This window comes from Taudactylus pleione, unplaced genomic scaffold (assembly GCF_031769625.1).
Source record: "Taudactylus pleione unplaced genomic scaffold, aTauple2 ptg000007l, whole genome shotgun sequence".
Classification (NCBI taxonomy): domain Eukaryota; kingdom Metazoa; phylum Chordata; class Amphibia; order Anura; family Myobatrachidae; genus Taudactylus; species Taudactylus pleione.
The window spans coordinates 5,033,798-5,055,878 of record NW_028284410.1 but is presented as its reverse complement, the minus strand read 5'-3'; the positions used below and the strand labels follow the sequence as shown (position 1 = coordinate 5,055,878).

At 43.5% G+C, this 22,081-nt stretch overlaps 1 long non-coding RNA gene across 1 annotated transcript in view; it reads right to left on the bottom strand.

The window, feature by feature from the left end:
* Positions 1-13,819: 13,819 nt before the first annotated feature.
* Positions 13,820-22,081, bottom strand: part of LOC148542868 (uncharacterized) — a 41,861-nt gene continuing 33,599 nt past the window's right edge. Inside the window, exons 4-5 of the long non-coding RNA XR_015873459.1 lie at positions 17,436-17,536; positions 13,820-13,960 (exon numbers count right to left, since the gene is read on the bottom strand). This is a non-coding gene — a long non-coding RNA (uncharacterized LOC148542868). The remainder of the gene's footprint in view (positions 13,961-17,435; positions 17,537-22,081) is intronic.

Genomic DNA, 22,081 nt, shown 5'->3' with positions numbered 1-22,081 from the left:
GGGAGGCATCACATACCACCATTACATTAAGGGAGTGATAGTGCTTTCGGTTTCGAAAAATGGCCTCCAGCCGTGCTAGAGGCTGCAGTGGTATGTGAGTACCATCCACAACCCCTATGATGTGTGAGAAGCCAGCTATTTGGTAAAAATTGGCCTTTGCCACACTAAGGGAACCCATATCCAATGGCATGTTAATAAAATGATGGAGGTGCTTGAAAAGGGCCTCCATCACTGCCCTCAGGATCCTTGAAAATGAGTATTGCGAGATTCCAGCCACTATTCCCACCGTGGTTTGAAAGGATCCTGAGGCACAGAAATGTAACACCGCCATTAATTGCGTAAGTGGTGATATTGCTGTAGGACTGTCAATTTGCCGCTCAAGATCACTCTCTATTATTGACGAGATTGAGGTTGGTCGGGTTCTGGAAGCATGGCCAAAACAATACGACCAACATCAACCTGAAATGGGAAGCCAGGTAGTTATTTTGGAGAAAAAGGTAAAGAGAAAAATATACTTATCTTAGGTTAAAATTCCAAAGATGCTTACATGCTGAGGTATGGTCACGAGTGCAACAACCTACATTTCCAAATTTGAAATTCCGGTTAGTATTTTTGGTGGACATATTTGATTCTTTAACCAAAAACAAAATGCATTAAAAGATAGGGGGGAGCACACATTATTTCGAACATCAAACCTACTTTGAGAGGCCAAAAAAGAATGTGCAAATTTCTACCCAAAAAAACAGTACGCTAAATAGTTCGCATTTGGCGATGGAGAATAAGGAAACATTAGTGCGCTAAATAGTTCGCATTTGGCGAAGGAGAATAAGGAAACATTAGTGCGCTAAATAGTTCGCATTTGGCGAAGGAGAATAAGGAAACATTAGTGCGCTAAATAGTTAGCATTTGGCGAAGGAGAATAAGGAAACATTAGTGCGCTAAATAGTTCGCATTTGGCGAAGGAGAATAAGGAAACATTAGAGCGCTAAATAGTTAGCATTTGGTGAAGGAGAATAAGGAAACATTAGTGCGCTAAATAGTTCGCATTTGGCGAAGGAGAATAAGGAAACATTAGTGCGCTAAATAGTTAGCATTTGGCGAAGGAGAATAAGGAAACATTAGTGCGCTAAATAGTTCGCATTTGGCGAAGGAGAATAAGGAAACATTAGTGCGCTAAATAGTTAGCATTTGGTGAAGGAGAATAAGGAAACATTAGTGCGCTAAATAGTTCGCATTTGGCGAAGGAGAATAAGGAAACATTAGTGCGCTAAATAGTTCGCATTTGTCCCTTGAAAAAACCCGAAACAAAAAATGCAAATAACTGATGCTATATTTAGTGTTAATACATGATATGCCCAAAAAAACAGAAGACATGAATGTTCCAAATATATGCGAAGACCCACACATCAAATTTGTCAAATAATGTTAAAAACAAACTTACCAAAAGTCGAACAATAAGTCACAGTCCAAAAACTTCTCTGGGGCCAAGCCAAAATAACTGCCAAAAATAAAAATAAAAATTAACAAAATGCAGAAATTCGGATTGTAGAACCCTTATTTTTTAAAGGACAGGAAAAAAATACGTACTCACAAAAAAACCAACAAAGAAAATATCCGCACTAAAAAGAAAGAACGCAAAATATCCAAAACAAAAAAAGCACCAACTACACCTCACAACCACTAAACCCGCCAACAATCCACGACTACACACGATACCTCCAACAATCAACACCTGCCACCTCGACTCGAGTCGCCCATATCCATAAATAGTTTTTTTTTCCTGCTCAAATTAAGGACGGATCATAGGAGCGCACAATCAATGATGCGAACCAAAAAAAAGGACGCATGTATAAATACGTCACGGAAAAGCCAAAACGGTCTGGTGTAGTTCAATTGGTTTTGAAAATGTCTACAGACCAGTAAAACGATGGCCAAGAGGTGCCCGATAAGTACTTCTCTCTTTCTGTTTAAAGGATTTGTTAGACCCCAAATTTATAGACAGTTGGACATGTAAATTATATATTTTTTTTAATTGAAAGGTGTGGAGGATGCCATGGAAGAGGCTGCTGGGCCGAGTATGCCAACCAAAGAAAGCAAAAAAAAAAGGCAGCCACAATTCACAAGAAAGGAGATGGAGGTTTTGGTTCAAAGGTGTGTTGACACCCTGCCACAGGCAGATCGGAATATGGGTTCAAGCCAGAAGTGGAAAATGTCGGAGGAGATAGCCAGAGCTGTCAATAGGGTTGGTGAGTTTGAACGTCTAGCCCGGGATGTCAAATGGCGGTACGTAAAAACTACATTTTTCAGATAAGTGGTTACAGGGCCAAATACTGCAGGAATAATGCTTTTGTTTTGTTCCACAGATGGACTGATTACAAATATCGTCTAAAACAAAAACTGTCAGAGAGGGCTAGGCATGCAAGGGGGACAGGTGGGGGTCCCACCCCTGTGTCATTGGAGCTGAATGACTTGGAAGAGCTGGCACAGGGGTGTGTGCAGTATGAGGAGGTGTTTGGCATGTCCAACATGGATACGGACATGCCAGACTTTGCGGCTCCTCATGTTGTCCCAGGTAAATGTTGTTCTGTTACAAAGTCAAAAATGAGTTTGTGACAATATGTAGATTGTAATGTTCCTCTTTTCTCTTTTTTCTCACAGAGACACAGGCGGATGAGTCTGCTCCAGAGGGGAGCCGTGGCCGCAGAATTTCTGCTGGCTCTGCAGGGGAGGAAGCAGTAGATCCGGCTGGGGACCCTGCAGAAGCCAGTCCAGGGCAATCCCCCTCGCAGGCAGTGGCCCTCCTCACGGATCTCAATTTTAAATCGGATCACCACACGGAGATTCTCCTGAGGATGGACGCCAGTCTGATACGGGTGGCGGAGGCCATGGAGCAAAATGCTGTGGCCAACGTGACCATTGGTCAGGCCCTGGTGGAAAATACCAGGGCCAACATCCGAATTGCCAATGCCCTGGAGCAGCTCGTTCACCAGCACATGGTGGAACCGGCCTCCCTTCCTGCCAGAACATCAGGATCCTCCACCTCTGGCACAACAACAGCCATCCCTCAAAATGTGCCTAGCCCTCTGCCTAGTCCAGAGGCCACAACATCTGCCTCTGGAGAGGCCAGCCAAAGGACATCCCGGACCCGGTCAGGCTCCCACCCTACCCCAGCCAAACGGGGCAAAAAGCAATGACAGCACTGGCTAATTTTCCCACAATCCTTCTGTGCTTGACCCATATTCCTTAAGGGCCAAAACTTCCCTCTCCTTTCATGTGAATTGTTTTTAATGTGTGTTCTTTTATTTTGGCCAAATGCCATTCTTGTTTTTTATTTCATTATGTCATTTTTTGTGACGTTATCCAGACCTGCAAAGTGGCCAATGGCCTGGAAAAAACAAAAATGTGTTTTCAAAAAATAAAACAATCAAATTCTTCAGCATTGTATTGTGACATTATTCCAAAAATGTATTTTAGGTAATCCCGGCACCCCATAATTATTTTTTTTTTTAACAAAAAAAAAAGGGTTGAAAAACCATTTGGGAGTTTAAAGGCACACTTTTCCATTTAAAAATGTTGGTGAAATTTCTGTGAACATTAAAAATGTAGCCAAAACACAAACATGATGACAATATTGTTGCAATAACAGAAACCCCTAAACCAAAATAATGAAACTTTTTTACACCAAAAATGGTACGCTAATTGATTTTCTAATCCTGAAATTAGCAGCTGAGTATTTCACCTGCGTACGGTTTTGGGCTTCCACCCAAAAAATAGTGGCTAAACACATTACAAGCAAGTTTTGTAATCAAAGTTGATTGCTTGTCTGTTTATATTTAAAACATCGATGAAACATCGAGGAGGCTCGGGGAGGGGGTCGAGACCATCTCCATTGTGGTACAGTATACCAGACCCCAAGCTGTGCGAGCAGTTTGAACGGAAAGTGGATCAGACAGTGACGTATGACTCGTTCCGATCACATTTGACGTTCGCATGAGATAATTTAAGGACGCCCACAAAATGCCTCGACACGCCTGCGTTTTCCCATCTCCACCCCCGTCACCGCCCAAAAACGGCCTGTTCTTTCAATCACATTTGACAGGTCACTTCCTGTTCGCTATTTGACGAACGACTAAAAAAAAGATCGCAATCAGCCATACGCACATGCGCTGTGTAACACCGGCGCATGCGTGGTTTCACAACATCGGGACGTTACGAGTGTACTGCTGCTAACAAGCGGCTCTGAATCAGACGCAGAGGTAGCGAAGAGGAGGCAGAATCAGAAAAACGAATAGAAAAAGAGCGATCAGATAGGTAGGAAGAGAACCAAGAAAGAGCTGTGGGGGTCATTCAGACCCGCTCGCGAGCAAAGGACGCTCGCAAGCGGGTCGATGTTGCCCCACTGCGCATGCGCACGACGGAGGGAGCTCTGTCGTGCACATGCGCGAGACCCGGATAGCGACGGGCTCTCCGTCGCTCCGGGTCTCGCACCAAAGGGGGCGTGCTGTCGATGTTGATTGACAGCACGCCCCCTTTGGTGGGTGTGCCGGGGGCATGGCTGCCAGACGGAGGCGTTCCCATGGGAACGCCTACTGTCTGAAGCCGGCCCCACTGACATCACTAGTGATGTCAGTGGGAGTGATTTTGGCTCTGATAGAGCCAAAATCACTCCTGGGCTTGCGGCAGCGAGACCCTACCGCAGGGTCTCGTCGCAAGCCCGATGGTCAAAGACCATCGCGACCATCTTTTTGGCCGCTCGCATATGATGTGGGTGGTCACCCACAGCTATGCGAGCAGCCAGGAGGCCGCTCCATTTTCAGGTAGGAGGGCCCTGATTCAGAGCGAGCGCTCTGGTCAGAGCGTTCAGCTCTGAATCAGGTCCTGTGTCCTTAAGACCTAGGGATTGTAATGTTTGTACGAGAAGAGAGTGGTCAACAGTGTCAAAAGCAGCAGAGAGATCTAGAAGAATTAGGAGTGAGTAATGGTCTTTAGCCTTGGCAGTGACCAAATCATTTACTACCTTTGGGCCTGATTCAGAGCCGTTCGTAAGCGGCCGCTCGTTCGTTTTGAGCGATGTTCGCATATCTGCGCATGCGTATGGGTATTAGTACGCATGCGTGAACCAGTTAGTGCGGTCAGAAATCGTGTGCTCGCAATATAGCGAATGCCTGCTAATTTGAGTGACAGGATGAGGCGTTTGTGGGTGGTAACAAGGGAAGGTGCTTGAAAACGGGGGGTGGAGATCCGAACGCAGGCATGCCAAACGGTCAAAACGGGCATTTAATGGGAGTGCATAATTAACAAAGCAGCGTCATCGACCACGTCACTTGGTTGCCTTTTAGCCAGAACTGCTCGCATGATTGCTGTAGGAAAATGCTACCACAAGAATAGCGAGCAGTTCATTTGCCTTTCGATGTACTCGATTAATCAAATAAAAAGCGGAGATGACGTATGATGCGAGCGGCCAGGGGGCGTTTTTTACAAAAAAAGTCCGCATGTTTTGTTCACTCGTTCAGACATAGAGGCGTCAACAGACCGCAAAGAGCGAACGGTCAATTTAAATAGCCAGCCCCTTTTTCTGGACGAGCGAGCGCAAATAGTGTCCGGCTCTGAATCAGGCCCTTAGTCAGTGCTGTCTCTGTGGAGTGCTGGGACCGGAAGCCAGACTGAAGTGGGTCCAATAAGTTGTGGGTGTTGTAGACAAGTCTCTAGAGTAGCTTGGAGGGCATGGGAGCTGGGAGATAGGACGGTAATTAGAGAGAGTGTTAGGGTCAGAATTTTGTTTTTTCAGAATGGGAGTAATCACTGCATGCTTGAACAGTGATGGAAAGATGCCAGTAGAAAGAGAGAGATTACAGATTTTAGTTAGGGTTGGGATGAGCACAGGAGACAGAGCTTTACTAATTTGTGAGGGTATAGGATCTAGAGGAGAGGTAATAGAATAGGAGGATGAGAAGAGTGTAGATACTTCATCTTCATTTGTGGGGTCAAATGAAGAGAATGTGCCAGAGGGTTCAGGTAGGGAATTGAGTAGGTCACTAGCTGAGGAAGAGAATAACATTTCATTTCGGATATTATCAATTTTGTCCTTGAAATAGGAAGCAAGATCTTGTGCACAGATAGTAGCAGGTGGCTTGGGTGAGGGAGGGGTAAGAAGCAGTTTAAATGTATTAAAAAGTCGCTTGGGGTTAGAGGCTTGAGCAGAGATAAGAGATTGGAAATATATTTGCTTGGCAGTGTCCAGAGCAGTACGATAAGAGTTGTAGATAGACTTATATGTGAGGAAGTCACTTGGAGTGCAAGACTTTCGCCGCTGATGTTCTACTTTACGTGAGAGTTTTTGTAGATGCCTTGTTAAGTTAGAATGCCACGGTTGACGTCTAAGTCTACGCGGAGTGTGATGGGTAGCTGGAGCTACTTCATCGAGGGCTTTTACTAGAATCTGGTTTAGGTGTGATGCAGCAGTCTCTGCCTTCTAAACAAGACATGCAGGCTCTTGAACCACAGATACAAGACTCTTTCCAGACCCAGATTTCTTTAGTTCAAGCCGATTTTAAACATTGGGGCTCCCGTATTGTCACTCTGGAAGAAGAAAGAGACTCTGTCGACGATCAGTTATCTCAACTTCGTGATTTGGTCTCTCAACAATCTTCAGATATGAAGGCCATACAAACCAGATTGGATGACCTAGACAATAGGAGCCGCCGGAACAACATTAGGATTCGGGGGCTCCCAGAAGATGTCTCTCCATCCGAGCTGATCAATGCTCTCAATAAAATCTTTAGGGAAATCTTAGATTTAGACCCTAATGACCGTGCACATAGAGCTCTCCGTCCAAAGGGCCAGGCGACTGACCGTCCAAGGGATGTCATTTTTCGGATGCATTATTTCTCATAGAAAGAGGAGATTGTCCGAAAGGTATGCAATTTAGAAGGAGTGGAATTCAATGGAACCAGGTTGCAGATTTTCCAAGACCTATCCTAGCGAACTCTCAAGCAGAAACGATTGCTAAAACCCTTGACAGATTCCTTGCGCGAAATGACCTTAAATATATATGGGGTTTCCCTCTCTCTCTACAGCTCACTCATGCTGGCAAACATCTGTCTCTCCAGTCTCCCGAAGACTTACCAGATTTCTGCTCTGCTTTAGGTCTGGAGAATATTACCCTACCCGACTGGCAGGCCTTCTCACTTACAATCACTGCTCCTCCTGGTCGCCTGAGGAGGGACCAGTGGCATCAAGTACAACATAACAGAAAGAAACCTAAAGGAGATACCTTTCCACAAACACTGTATCCTACTTGAATCACGACGGTCCTACTCTTGGCTGTCTGTTATATTTCCTGAGTCGGGTTATTATTTTGTTGAATCTTTTGCAGTTGAGATTATAGTTCCTTAAAGTTATCTTTGTCTATTTGCGGGAATAAATATGGATATGTTTTGCTGATCTTCCTTCCCTTTTTTATTTTCTTTTTATGTTTTAATCTTGGGAGGTTATGATAAATGCAGCTAGTCTTTCTTTTTTATATAATTTAATTTTCTGATCCATACATGCCTTCTTGCTTTTCTTGTTATCTGCCTATACAGGTATTATAGATATATTTACTCTTGATTTAGGAGCTATATGGTATTGTTACTATTAATTGTAATGTTACTTGTCTTTTAATGTGCTACTATAATTTTTGGGTGGCAAGATCACTACCCCCCTGTGTGCCCCCTACCACTTAATTTTTCCCGTGACGGGTTCCCTGGTGGTTCCCTTTGTGTCCGGTAGCGGTATTCTATTTTTTTTACAATGCTGTTTTATTATATTACAGTTTTTTCTTTTCTTTTTGTCTTACCCCCCTCTCCTCTTGTTTTTTTCCTTTCTCTTTTTCTTTCTCTCCCTCCATTTTCTGTTCTCACTTTTTCTACTGCTCTTCCAGTTTTGGTATAAATTCTTCTGTTGCTCTGTCTATTCCTTTTACTTATGGCCAATTCACTCCGTATAGTGTCTATGAATGCTAGAGGGTTGAATGTCCCAGAGAAAAGGGCTCAGGCACTCCGCTCTTTTTATGCTGATGTTGTTTTAGTTCAAGAGACCCATTTTCGTTACTCTGCCTCTGCACCACGATTAAGTAACCAATTCTATCCCACCATTCACCATCGACAGCATGCCCCCTTTGGTGCGAGACCCTTAACGACGGCTTGGCCGTCGTTATTCGGGTCTCGCGCATGTGCATGACGGAGCTGCCTCCATCATGCGCATGCGCACTTGGGCACCATCGACCCGCTTGCGAGCGCTCGCAAGCGGGTCTGAATCAGGCCCTTTATCCCGACATTTCTACCTTAAAATAAAGACTTTCCCTACCTGTTCAAAGCCACATGGGGGGTGCGCCCAAAAAACACGATTTTCCTAAAGAAATAAATGTTAGTTTGGAATTAGATTGCAACTGCACTTTGCAGTGCGAGTTCGCTGTGAAAACGGTTCGCACAACCCAACTCGCACCTAATTGGATTGCCCCCAAATAATGATACTAAGTACCAGTGGCATATTTCAATTAGTATCATAGTGATACTAACAGAAATGGCACCACTTGTCCCCCTCTTTGATGCAATCCTCCACTGTGTCACCGGCAGCCTAGCGATATACATCAAAAGCTCATGGTTAGCAACCACTGATGTTCCAGATTTGATGAAAGTACTTTTCCATTGAAACGCAGGTATTTGATGGTTGCCAGTCATCAGATGCTGGCTTCTTCTGTGCAGCTGCCGACACCTGGAAGTGTTGTCCACAACTCAACTAATTTGCGCATATGCGAAGCTCTGAATACTTCGGTCATGCGCACCCTAAAACCATCAATGATTTTACCATCGAATGGTTGCGATGTGATGGCTAGTAGCCATCATGTGGTTGCAGTGTGATGACTAATACCCATCACATTACTGGATTTAATGTCAAAAGCCCGGCAACCATTCATTGCATGGCTTCTGATGTCCGTCTCTATGGTGGTCTACCACTTCGGGCAACAGGCTGCTGAGTAATGCACATGTGCATTACACTTTCACACAGCAGGGCCGGAAAGGCTTTTGCTGGGTCCCCATTGCCAGCAATCTAAGCTTATTGCTGTAGGGAGGTGTCTCTCAAGGGACCCTTCAGTGGTTGGCACCGGGACCTGGCATCGGAGCTCAGCACTGACGGTTGAGCAATTGCTGGTTTTTCAATTTTGCTGACCAGTTGCCAATCAGAGCTTGCCGCTGCAAACTAATTAAGGCTTGCTACGTCATAACTCTGCCCACTCGTTTTGGCTAATATTAGATGGCACGAGCATTGGAAGTTAAGTTTGGCAGCGACGAGAGCAGAAGACAAACCTCCGAAGAAGAAAAGCTGTAGAGGCATGCGGAAGAGGCCAGAAGACGACGCTCTCAAGCAAGAAGTCTTCAGGGACAGCAGGAGAAAACTGCTGGCCAGCAGCTGAACCATGAGGATGACAGCAGCTTCCAACAAAGAAAGAAGCTGGGGATCAGGGAAGCTTGCGGTGATGGCATGCAAAAGAGTTTAATGAAGCCCCATACTGCAGTCACTCCCTCCATACTAGGTAGGCGCCTGTAGACCCATTCCAATTACCTACAACTCCTTAGACAACAAGGTGAACAGTTGTTAGGCCTGTGCCCCAAAGGTACACCAGGTGCTAGGCCCACACCCCAAAGTAGGCCCCTGCAGCAGAGTTAAGATGGGCACTATGCCTGCCCCCTCATAAATCTGGGCACTAGACCAGTGGCTACCACAGGTTCAGGTACTTGGCCCTTTGCAATCAAAACTCAGTTTCCGCCAAAACCCTGTTTTCTCAGCAAAACTGTTTTTACTGAGTACAGAGGGAAGAGGGGAAAGAACAGTTGGTCCTACAACCGGCTGTAGGAAGAGAGGAGAAAGCCAGAGAAGGGTAATTTTAACACACCTTGTTCTGGAATCGGTATGAATGACTGCTGGACCTATGCCCGGCGATTCAAATACCGACAGTGGATGCCCGATGGAGGAGATCCCGACAAGGTAAGAATTTAACTTATCCCTAACCCTCTCCCACCAACCCTCCCTTAGGGGTGCCTAAACCTAACCCCCCTAGTGTCTAACCCTAATCCCTCCTGTAAGTGCCTAAACCTAACCCCCCCTTCCCCGCAGCCTAAACCTAAGTCTCCCGGGGGGGTGCCTAACCCTAACCCCCCCTTCCCCTAGCCTAACCCTAAGTCCCCCAGATGCCCTAAAACGTAACCGCCCCCCCGAGGCTGTCCATGCCCGGCGTAGGGATAATGACAGGCATGTGGATTTCGACGCCTGTCATTAGTCCCCTGTCGGGATTAGACAGTCGGGAAGCCGGCAGTTGGCATTGCGATCATTGGCTTCCTGACTATGGCCCCGATTCAGAGGCGCTCGCTATTTGTGAGCGCATGCTCTGAAACCGGGCGTTTTTTTTAAAAACCTGGGCTCCAGGCAGCTCACTAAGCTATGGGTGACCACCCACAGCTTTAGCGGGCGGCCTGGCGATGGTTGCGATTATCATGACCATCGGGCTTGTGAGGAGACCCTTGTGGTAGGGTCTCAGGTCTCGCAAGCCCGAGTGGACTTCCTGCTCTAATAGAGCAGGAAGTCCACTACTGACATCACAAGTGATGTCAGTAGGGCCGCTCACAAACGGTAGGCGTTCCTTCGGGAATGCCTCTGTTTGTTCAGCCACCCCCCCCTACCCGCCTACAAAACGGGGTGAGCTGTCGATCAACATCGACAGCCGCCCCATCTTGTAGCGAGCCCCAGAGCGAGTGGAGTTCTCAACGCCATCTACGGGGCTCAACGCCATCTACATATGCTAACATCATATGTAGATGGCGTTAGTTTACAGTGGGCCGAGGTCCAACAAGCTTAGCTTTTTGGAGCTTGGTAAATTCTGTCAGACTGCAGTCCCCTTTGCTAATAATGGGGGCTGAGGGTTGCAGAATTAGCCTAATGCTAGGTACACACCTGAATAATTTCACTTGCGATCCAACCAACTTTATTATTTCTCAGTGATGAAATGATCTAGATACTTGAGAACATCCAATTTCTAGCATACAGAGTAGTGCTTTATAATTCTGATCAAAAAAATTATCTGTCCTAAAGGTTGTAGTTATAAATGTTATGTTTTTAAGTGAACTATGGGCAAAATTGTCAGTCAGTTGATCAGAAATGCACTCTGATTGCTTTTGTTACAATGATATGTCCTAGCTGCTGCATACACAATCTGGGATCATCAGACCGAACAGCCGAAAATCGTCTCAACTATTGCATAGTGTGTACCAAACTTAATGCATGATATCTTCTGCTTTCAGGCAGTTACATTTCTCCAATCCTGGTTTCCCCTTGATAAGTGGTAGGAATTTACAATCAAAACCGATGTGTGAGAACCATCGATGTTCCCAGTTTGATGGAAATGTTTTTTCCATTCAGTGCCAGGATTTCAATAGTTGCCAACCATCACATGCTTGTTTCCAATGCTCATCTGTTGTTAGTTAACTAGTAAATTCAGTTGCAAACTCTGGGAAGTGGTTTTCACAGCACAGCCCGACTTGCTGGTACTTTTGGTTCTCCAAGTACCAGCATACGGGGAGGTTTGCTGGGACCTATAGTTTACCCGCAAAAGTCAATATTCTTTCAAATGCACCACATTACACAATCAACACGGCACCCACTGCCCAGGGGTGCCGGGGTTGGACCCAGGCTATCAGCCTCAGCCTGGGGTGCCCTGGTGAGGGTGACCGCCCCCCACCTCCCCAGGGTTCCTCGGCCTGGGCTGACTAGCGGTCACGGTTGATTCTTCAGCTGGGGGACATGGTGATAGGGCTCTCCTGGCTGTGGCATTAGCCCCCCACTAGAAAAAGTCCGGTGCCAGTTCTGGATAATACAGGGGGACCCTATACATTTTTCCCTTGTATTTCCAGAACCAGGACTGGCCCAGAGTACAGTGCTGGTTGCGCTTAATACGGGGGATAATATGTCATTTGTCCCCTGTATTTTGACAACCAGGACCGGCAGTGAAGAGCCCGGGGCTGGTTTTGCTTTAGAGGGAGGGGGCCACTTTATGCAATCAACCAGGAACCCAGTGCCCAGGGGTGCCAGGGATAGCCCCTGGCTTTCAGACCAGGCCTGGGGTGCCCTGTAGAGGGGGACCCCTTTTTGTTGGGGTTCCTCTGCTCCCCAGGGATCCCCGGATTGGGCTTACTAGTGGTCAGGATTATTGCTTCAGCCAGGGGACCTGGTGGAAGGGTTCCTCTGGCTGTAACATTACACCCCCCACTAGAAAAAGCTCGGTGCTGGTTATGGAAAATATAGGGGACCCCTATGCTTTTTGTCCCCTGTATTTCCAAAACCAGGACCGGCTTGGCTGAGCCCTGTGCTAGTTGTGCTAAATACAAGGGACCCTATGTCTTTTGTCCCCTGTATCTTGACAACCCGGACTGGCTCTAAAAAGCCTGGTGCTGGCTGTGCTAAATGCAGGGGACACCTATGTTCTTTGACCCCTGTATTTTCACACCCAGGACTTGTAGTGAAAAGCTTGGGCCTGGTTGTGCTGTGGGGGGGGGAGGTGTTGCATGTCCTTTTTTTAAATAATTTTACACATATTCAATTTTTTACATAGATGCATAGATGGATCTCACTGATACATCCATGCATCTGTGTCTTATTGATTTTATTTTCTCAGATGTATGCCCAGCGAGTGGTGTACAGAGTGGCATGGACGCGGGAAAACAGAGCAGCGCAGATGGGTAAAGACAGATTGGTGTGGAAGAGGAATACAGACTAGCACAATGGCAGAACACACAACAGTGGGATTGGGGAAGACAGATTGGTGCGGATGGGGGGGACAGAGTGGTGCAGACTGAGGAAGACAGAGTGGCATGGCTGGGGGGAAGGCAGTGGTGCAGATAGAAGGAAACAGAGTGGCACAGATGCAGGAAGACAGGGCGGTGCAAATGGGGAAAGACATATTGGTGCGGATGAGGGCATGCAGACTAGTGCAGTTGGGAGACCACACAGCAGTAGGGATTGGGGAATATATAGCAGCATGAAGGTGTATAGGGGAAATAAGTGTACATACATAGACAGAGTATGATAGTTTTAGCAATTAGAGAGCTTAATGTATATTTTGAATAAGATGGATGTATTGAGTGAGAAGGATGTTGGAACCCAGAGGGATTGTTGTGGTTACTGAATGGGAAGGTTGTAGGCTCCGAGTGGGATGTGCGTACCACATAACTGCTCAGACCTCAGTTGCATTGACTGCATGTGTGTATTCCAATGAGCACACAATTCTGTGAATTAGCAGCTCCACCATTTTGTGAGTGACAGCAAACTCACTCTGTGAGAGTGCTGAATCTGCAGTTAACCACAGGGTGTGATGGCATACCATATCTGTATATGTACAGATATGGTATGCCTCTGTATAAGAACACGTCCATTAAGGCATGAGCCTTAATGATCGGCATTTCATTGCTTTTTTAAGTTTGAGTGGCAAAAATTCAGTAGGTTTTGTGAAATTTCAGATGATTTCTATGAAGCTTTAATGGTACATGTGAAACCGTAAGGTTTTTTGTCTATGGAATAAATATATATATATATATATAGTTATATATTTACAAATCCACCCTACAAAGCCTGCGTTTCCCCCTGCGTAAGGTTTTTTGTCTATTGAATATAAAGTATGGTTACATTTAAGATTATAAGGAAATAAAACAAAAGTATGCAGACAAACTGGTCAGGTACAACAGTGTGATTTTCCAAAGTTTTATACAAGAAAAAAAAGAAAACAAAAATCAATTTTATATGTTTTTTTTAATCATAAATTCGTATTTTTGGTACAATGTTAATAACACAGATTATTTCATATAGTAAACACAAATTTTGCACTTCAATGATTATGCTGCTTTTTCTTGTAGTTACATTCTGTGTTTGAATCCTAGAAGAAAAATACATATATTCAGGTGATTATAAATTCAAATTCATCTACAAATAGCTTTAATAAAATAAATAAAATAATATAGACCATGTCCTTATTTTGAGTAAATATGTTAGGGTTACCAGTTTGAAATATTCAGTAATCCTTAACACCCAATCAGACATTTGCTTTCAATGTCTAATTTGCATTTGACAAGTGAAAGATGATTAGTGATTAGTTGTTATAACGTCTTTTTGCACTTTGCTATTAAATGACACCCAATGATATCTGGTCTTATTTGCTACTTTGAAGGAACCAGGGTAGATTAATCTGACACATCATTTACACTTTTATGATTACAACTGTTACATTTACAATTCAACACTATATAGCAGGACATTGTGATTATATTAAGTTCTAGGTACGATCAATGAACTAACCTGTTAGGTAAAATATCTGACTCTCAGGTCATTCAGCAGTTAGATACAGGACTGAGAGGACTTTCTATTGGCTGTCCTGTGATGCCACAAATATGACTGATTGTGATTTAGGGGTCTATTTACTAAGCAGTGTTAGGAGACAGAGTGAAAAGTGATAAGGTGCCAGTCAATCAGCTCCCAACTGTCATTTTTCATACACAGCCTGTGAGAGAACATTTGGGAGCTGATTGGCTGGCACCTTATCACTTTCTTATCACTTTCACTCTGTCTCCTAACATTGCTTAGTAAATAGACCCCTAAATATTGGTGCAAGAAAGCTGGACAGTTTTTTACATGGGGAAGATCTATATGTAGTCAATCTCCTAAATGGACAGCGACTTATCGATGAAACCTATGAGGGGAGAATGGTGTCCTATCTGGGTGGTCTAACTTTATTGGGGTTGGACCTTGCCTGGCATTTCTGTGTTTCCTGGTGGCTGTCCAATCCCCCTAAGCCAGCCAATTTATTCTATGTGATGCAGTTCAGTGATAGTGATACATTTGTTCTCTCTCCTACTCTTCATCTCCTCATACAGTCTACTCTACCCCCTTCTGCAAACATCAGTGCAGAGACTGCACTGTGGGGGTCTCCGACAGTATTCAAGAACTGGTAAGTGTTTTGGGGAGGATTAATATTATATGGGGAATATGTGCAGTCTGGTAGTACTGTAGGGTATTAGTGTTATGTTGAGCCACATGGAAGGTAATACAGTTATGTGGGTCCAAGTGGATGGTATTAATGTTATGTGAGGCCAGATGCAAGTAATTAAAACAATGTTGTGTGTCCAGACTGACCGATGCTTGAGGTAGACAAGAAAAAAAAGGGACACACCTGAAGATGCACTCTAATCCACAAATTCATAATGAAAATAAGAATAAAAATGTACTTTTATTTGTTGTAATGTTAAAATATCTCTTATTGGTTAAAAGAGTAACAGCAAAATATATAACAAGTAACAAAAATGATATCCACATACGTGGTAGAGAAGAAAAAAAAGAATATTGATTAATATTTGTTAAGGGAACCTAATTAATGTTAATAGATAATGATGTAGTGTTTTATAAGGGAAAGAGAAACTAAAGTTTATATAATGAAATGGTTGCTCCAGTAACAGTTCCATTAACAATGTTAAAAAGTTGTTATTGGAATAAAAATTTTCTCTTTGGCAAATACTGTCCTACAGTTGATAATAGATATAAAGTATCTTTATTTAGGCAACATACTAAGGTTACAAAGCATCCAGCTTAGTAGGTGTAGTATTTGTATTTGTTTCTTATTCTTCTAAACAGAAGTGCTTAGACAATTGATGGTCACTATTGATGATACCATTGGTGGTTAACCTCATTGGTATGAAACCAATGATGGGGAACCATTGATGGTTCCACTTACCAATTATCATCCCTGCTCTGTTACTCACCGGGCAGCAGACCAATCAGAGTTGGGAATGGATGGACCTGCACATCCCAGTTCCAAGGATAAAAAAAAAGACAAAAACATCACGGAGCCCCGTGCCATCAATGGCAGAAAATTATTGGATCTCTGCCATCGATGGCCGATGGCCATCTTTACCGAGAGGACAATATAAGAGACTATCTTTGTAAGCAACTATAGAAGTAATGTGAGCAGTTGATGTTGTGTATGTTTGCAATGTAATGGTTGGTTGCAGTTGAGACAATTGTTGGTCACAACATTAATAGCATTCTAAGCACCGTTCACATTTACAGTAATGTAGGCAGCTGGTATTTTGTGTTACTGCAACGTAATGGCAAGGATTATTCAGAGCTGTTGTGCCTTCCCCAGCAACTCAACACTGCCTGATGGCTAGTTACGGTACAGAGAGTTGCTCTACCCTTTCTCCTGTACTTGTCTTTTTATGTTACTTCTTGTTCAGAGCTGCATACACCTTGTGGCAACTAGCAAACACACAATAATAATGATAATCCATTTTTTATTCAAAAGATCGACAGCTATGGAACTTCATTCAATATTTACTATATTGCACTCAATAGGCTTGATTTGGCTAGAAATCACCATATGTGCTCCGATATTGCAGGATATAAATCTATATTTTCCCATATGCAGATTTGTAGCATTTTGCTGTGTATTCTTCCTCTATGCCAGGGATGGAGAACCTCAGGCCCGGGGGCCGAATAATTTGGTCTGGCCCTCTGAGCTTTTTTCTGGTAGCCTCATCTGGCTAGCAGTGTGCCTCGAATGGAACCCTGCAGCCAGAATCTATGCAGCAGTGCCACCTGGAGTGTCTTTAGGGCTCTTCAGACAGTCACGCTGCTGCCCTTACAGCTCCCCGGAGCATCCTCAGGATGCTCCGGACATTGCTGTAATCACCGTCGATTGTGGCCCCTTCCCCATGTGACGTCACGCGGAGGGTGCGTGGCCTGCACAGGCCTGCGAATACTGTTATACATAGCAAAATGGCCCTCGGCAGAAAAAAGGTTCCAAACCCTTGCTCTATGCTTATGCTGGTTTGCCATTTGTCATCATCATCTGTGCAGACTTGCACCCGCCTATACTTGGTGCAAATGACATACTGGGAAATAAGGGTATTTGCACTTCCATCCAACTCTGTACGGCCCGCAGTTCCATTGACGTGCTCACTGAACCTTTTCTATTTGAGAACATCCCATTACAAACAACTACGCCTCCTCAGTCATAATTGGACATGTGACTGAAATGCATACACTCAGTTACTGAACTTGCATGCTCTGTAACTAAAAAACACACGTTATGCTCCACCAACTGGTGTATGATGAACTCTACATTAGACTCAATATGTTACTTTCTTTAGTAACAAAATCTTTGTTAGTCAAGGTCATACTGCAATAATTAGATTTTACTGTAAATCTGCTTTTTTATTTGTGACTCTACAGTAATATCAGCTGCAGTGAAATAGAAATTAGGAGACTTGTACAAGTAATTAAGCAATGTACAGTTAAGGGAGGACAGGACAGAAAAGTTATTTGCACTGAAGGGAATACCAAGCTCTTGTAAGACCTACCTTTCAGCTTAACGTTGGTGGCGTTTTATCTCCCGAGCCATCCTACATAACTCGCAAAATCCACAGAAACACATCAAGAGACCATCATTACATATAGTACCCTGAAAAAGGCAGGAGTATTTTTTTTAGTCTGTTACAGCCCATAAAAACATTGAAAAAATTGTTGGTCAGGTTTACATAAGTAAGGTAAAATAATATATATAAATATCTTTATGTGACCCTCTTGGGGTTTCTAAATATATTGCTAATGCTCTGTTTAAATATATGATCAACATTTATTGTAAATGTGGAATTATATATATAATTAAACTTTTAATTTATTTTACAAAATATCTATAACTCTAAATCTAAACATTTTGACCAATAGCTTTTTCTGTTAAAACAATTGCAACATAGAATTATTCTTCACTTTTACACCTTGCAAACATGTGATAATGTTCCTATGACATAACAGGATGTTTGCTGAAAAGAAGCAACTTCCTGCTCATTCCTCAAACATTGACAGTTTCTTAAAAACTTAGTTAAAGTATTACATCACAATTATATGTGTACAGTGTAAACCCTATTTCACTTAATATAGTGAGCCCCAGTCTTACAAGGTAATTTTGACCAAGTAGAGAACTCCCACTTATTACAGGAAGTCAAGTTTGGCACAATGTGCTTTTCCCACCCCTACATGTGTCTCAATTGTGTTACATTTATATTTAAATGTTTATATGGCCCTATTCATAAATTTGGCACTGACCACCAAGCATATCTTTGTTTTGATTGGATTTTTTAGGTATAACACAGAAGATTGGGCCAGCTGATGATCCCCATCTGCATGAGCTCATGGGAAGATTAAGAAGCAAGAATTACCCCATTTGCTTGACTCATGTGTGGCCAGCCTTAATATTATTATTATTATTATTATTATTATTATTATTATTATTATTACATTTTATTTATAGGGTGCCTCCATGTACATGTCCCACATCATTTACACCTTCACATACCTGTCCCACATCATTTACACCTCCACATACATGTCCCACATCATTTACACCTCCACATACCTGTCCCACATCATTTACACCTCCACATACATGTCCCACATGATTTACACCTCACATACCTGTCCCACATCATTTACACTTCCACATACATGTCCCACATCATTTACACCTCCCCATACCTATCCTACATTTACACCTTTCACATACATGTCCCACATCGTTTACACCTCCACATTGATGTCCCACATCATTTACACCTCCACATACCTGTCCCACCTCATTTACACCTCCAAATACCTGTCCCACCTCATTTACACCTCCACATACATGTCCCACATGATTTACACCTCACATACCTGTCCCACATCATTTACACTTCCACATACATGTCCCACATCATTTACACCTCCCCATACCTATCCTACATTTACACCTTTCACATACATGTCCCACATCGTTTACACCTCCACATTAATGTCCCACATCATTTACACCTCCACATACCTGTCTCACCTCATTTACCCCTCTAAATACCTGTCCCACATCATTTACACCTCCACATACCTGTCCCACATCATTTACACCTCCACATACATGTCCCACATGATTTACACCTCACATACCTGTCCCACATCATTTACACTTCCACATACATGTCCCACATCATTTACATCTCATCATACCTATCCCACATTTACACCTTTCACATACATGTCCCACATCGTTTACACACTGTCGAAGCTGGATAATTGGCTGAGACAAGATCAGCTTAAAATTAGATCATAAAGATGCCATCTTGCGACTGGCCGCAAGACGCCATTTTAGAAAATGAGATTGCAAGACGCCATTTTGCGAATGGCCGCCCAAGCGCCATTTTCGGTAAACTCACACTTAAGTACTTACTATTAGCATCATGCGATTGCATCTTTCACCATTTCTCATACACACATTAATGCGCACAATTGCTCTGTTAACTAGTCGCATATTAGCGAATGCATAAGATCCTGTATGAAAACGCTGTTTATTAGCTTCATGCGCATGCATCTGCCCCAAGTTAACTAGCGTCTTTATATCAAACCCCAAATACTTACACAGTACATATCCACATAAAAGGTCTCATAAGCTTTAAAGTATAAGATTCAAGTTTGTTCATTTATTATAATTGCTGTGAAATAAAGGTTATTTGGTAGCTAAGGTTTAATACATGATAAGTAAGTCATGTTTGATATTATACTGATCTGCACTCTTTCAACAGCATTTTGATATCGTCAGTGTGAAGATCGCAACATGCATTCTCAACTTATGGACCATGGAGACTTAAAGCACCGAAATGTACATTATATGACCAACTGTTAGGATGTGCATGAACAGGAAACCAGAGACAACCAGTTGTTAGAGGCTGGACTGTGTCTATTTGAATCAACCTGTTAAATGCTCTGCAACAGATGCATCCTCCTGGGAACCAATGGCATCAGCGACAAGCCTCTCTATTGTGTTGTCTGTTTCTGTGTGTGTTGTGACCCCAGTCTGAGTCTTCTTGCTGAATGCTGATAGACGGGGGTTTCTTGCTGAAGCCTACATCTGGTCCAGAAGTGCTGCATATGTATAACTGTACTTGGGTCTGTATAATTCTTTGCGCTAAATTGTACTTAGATCATAGCATGTAACTGACTGTACTTTTACTTGAAATATCACTTTGTGCTTTGGAACCACAGGTAAATGGTCTGGAATCTTTATTTACTATATGACTGCGTACGCAAAATAGCATCATCCTTAGAGGTTTATAGGCAGGATATTAGAAGGTATAGGCAGGATATTAGAAGGTATAGGCAGGAGTGTATAGAGGTTCTAATTCAATATCCTTAGTTGGGGGCTCATAGTGAAGTCACTTACCTACGCACACGATACATACAGTTATCGATATCTCACCAAAGGGTAGAGTGGCCACATGCAGGGTTTACCTGCAACCGCTCGGTGCTGAGAAATCGCTACCCGTTTTCGTGTGAGCCAGGGACGCTGACTAGAATCCAGGGACAAGAGAGGAAAAAGTTTGTTTTCCTTTGTTGATAGAACCTTATGTTTAGAGGGGTGCCGCAGTATTGAGCACGCGGCTGAGTAGCAGTTTTGCACACAGTCAAGACGCACTTTTGTGTACACAGCTAAAGGTTGTCATACAGTTGTGTGGTAGTCGCATTATTCGCACAATAGTGTATACGTACTTCCAGTTGTGCTGCCACGTGTTTAAACAAAGCCGTTGAGGTTTACATTCTTTTCAATTGTTGTCAATATCTGGGTTAACGTGTATTTTTCTGCGCAGGAAAAAAGTGTGTAACAGTGAGTATTTGTTGGTAGTGGTAACTTGTTCCCTAAAGTTAGAGGTACCGTATGACCTTTAAGGACTAAGTGCTAGCCGCTCGGTAAGCAGCTAACCGTTCTATACATCTATACACAGTACCAGGTGTACATGTTGTCTTTGTTGTAGAGAGGTGCGTGGAAGTAGCCGACTTAAACTTCCATAGGTGTAGAAGTTGCCTTCTTAAATCTTATCCGGGTGTGTGGAGTAGCCTTCTACAAATCTTCACAGGTGTGTGGGCGCTGCCGTTTAAATCGTCCACAGGTAAGTGAAAGTTGTTTCAGAATGGGAGCCATGCAAACAATAGAGATGTTAGACAATGATGTGCTGCTAATGGAAGCGCCGCTTGGATTGGCCCGTCATATCATGCATACTAAGTACGGTACTTATGCAATAAGGTATTGTGATGTATGGTTTAAAATGATGATAAAGAGTGTTAGACCGTTTCCCAGAATTGGTAGTTTTGATAAAGATGTATTAGATAATGTCCGGGATCACATCAGTCTGATGCGCTCCCGAGAGAAAAAGGTCAAATATTATGAATGTTTAAAGTTGTGGCAGCATGAAGGGGATGCGTGGCTTAAAAATGCGCAAGCGACGCAAACTAGCGTTGTGAGCGCATTGCCAGAGAATACATCCACGACGCTAAACTGCAATGCGGGCGAACCGCAAAATGGCGTGCACGTGCAGCAAGGTAGCGTTGTGGAAAGTATTGCTAGCAGTTCACGCGCACCACCTCCACATTATGTGGAGGGAGGTGCAAGTACAGTTATCAAAAATACCCATAAAAATGTAACAAGCAATTTGTACCCTCTCTTAAGCAACCATAAAGAAAATGTTCATGATGTGGATGATGAGCCTATTGTAATGTCTGCCATTTCCCATGCTGTGCAGATGATAGATGCTGCACCACAACAATCACGAGTGGTGCCGCCATCTCCATCGGTAACAGTAAGGGAAGTGCTAGCCCTCTCTGCACCCGTAGAGGAAGTCGTTAATACCATACATAGCAGCAAAAGATTAAACCCCCAGCAAGCTAACAAGGTCAAAGGTAGCAGCGCTACCAGTCTGCATCCCATTCGGACAATAACTGTTCCGAACGGAAATGCAGATGCGAACGGTATAGTGCCCACGAGGGAAGTGGTAATGCATTGTCCTTGGACAAGAGCAGAACTGAATTCCATCATAAATGATTTCCCCGATCCCAAAAAGGAACTAGCCAAATGTCAAAGATTTTTGGTGAATTTGGGTAGTTCTCATGAGCCAACTAATAAAGATTGGCGTGTGGTGTTAAGGGC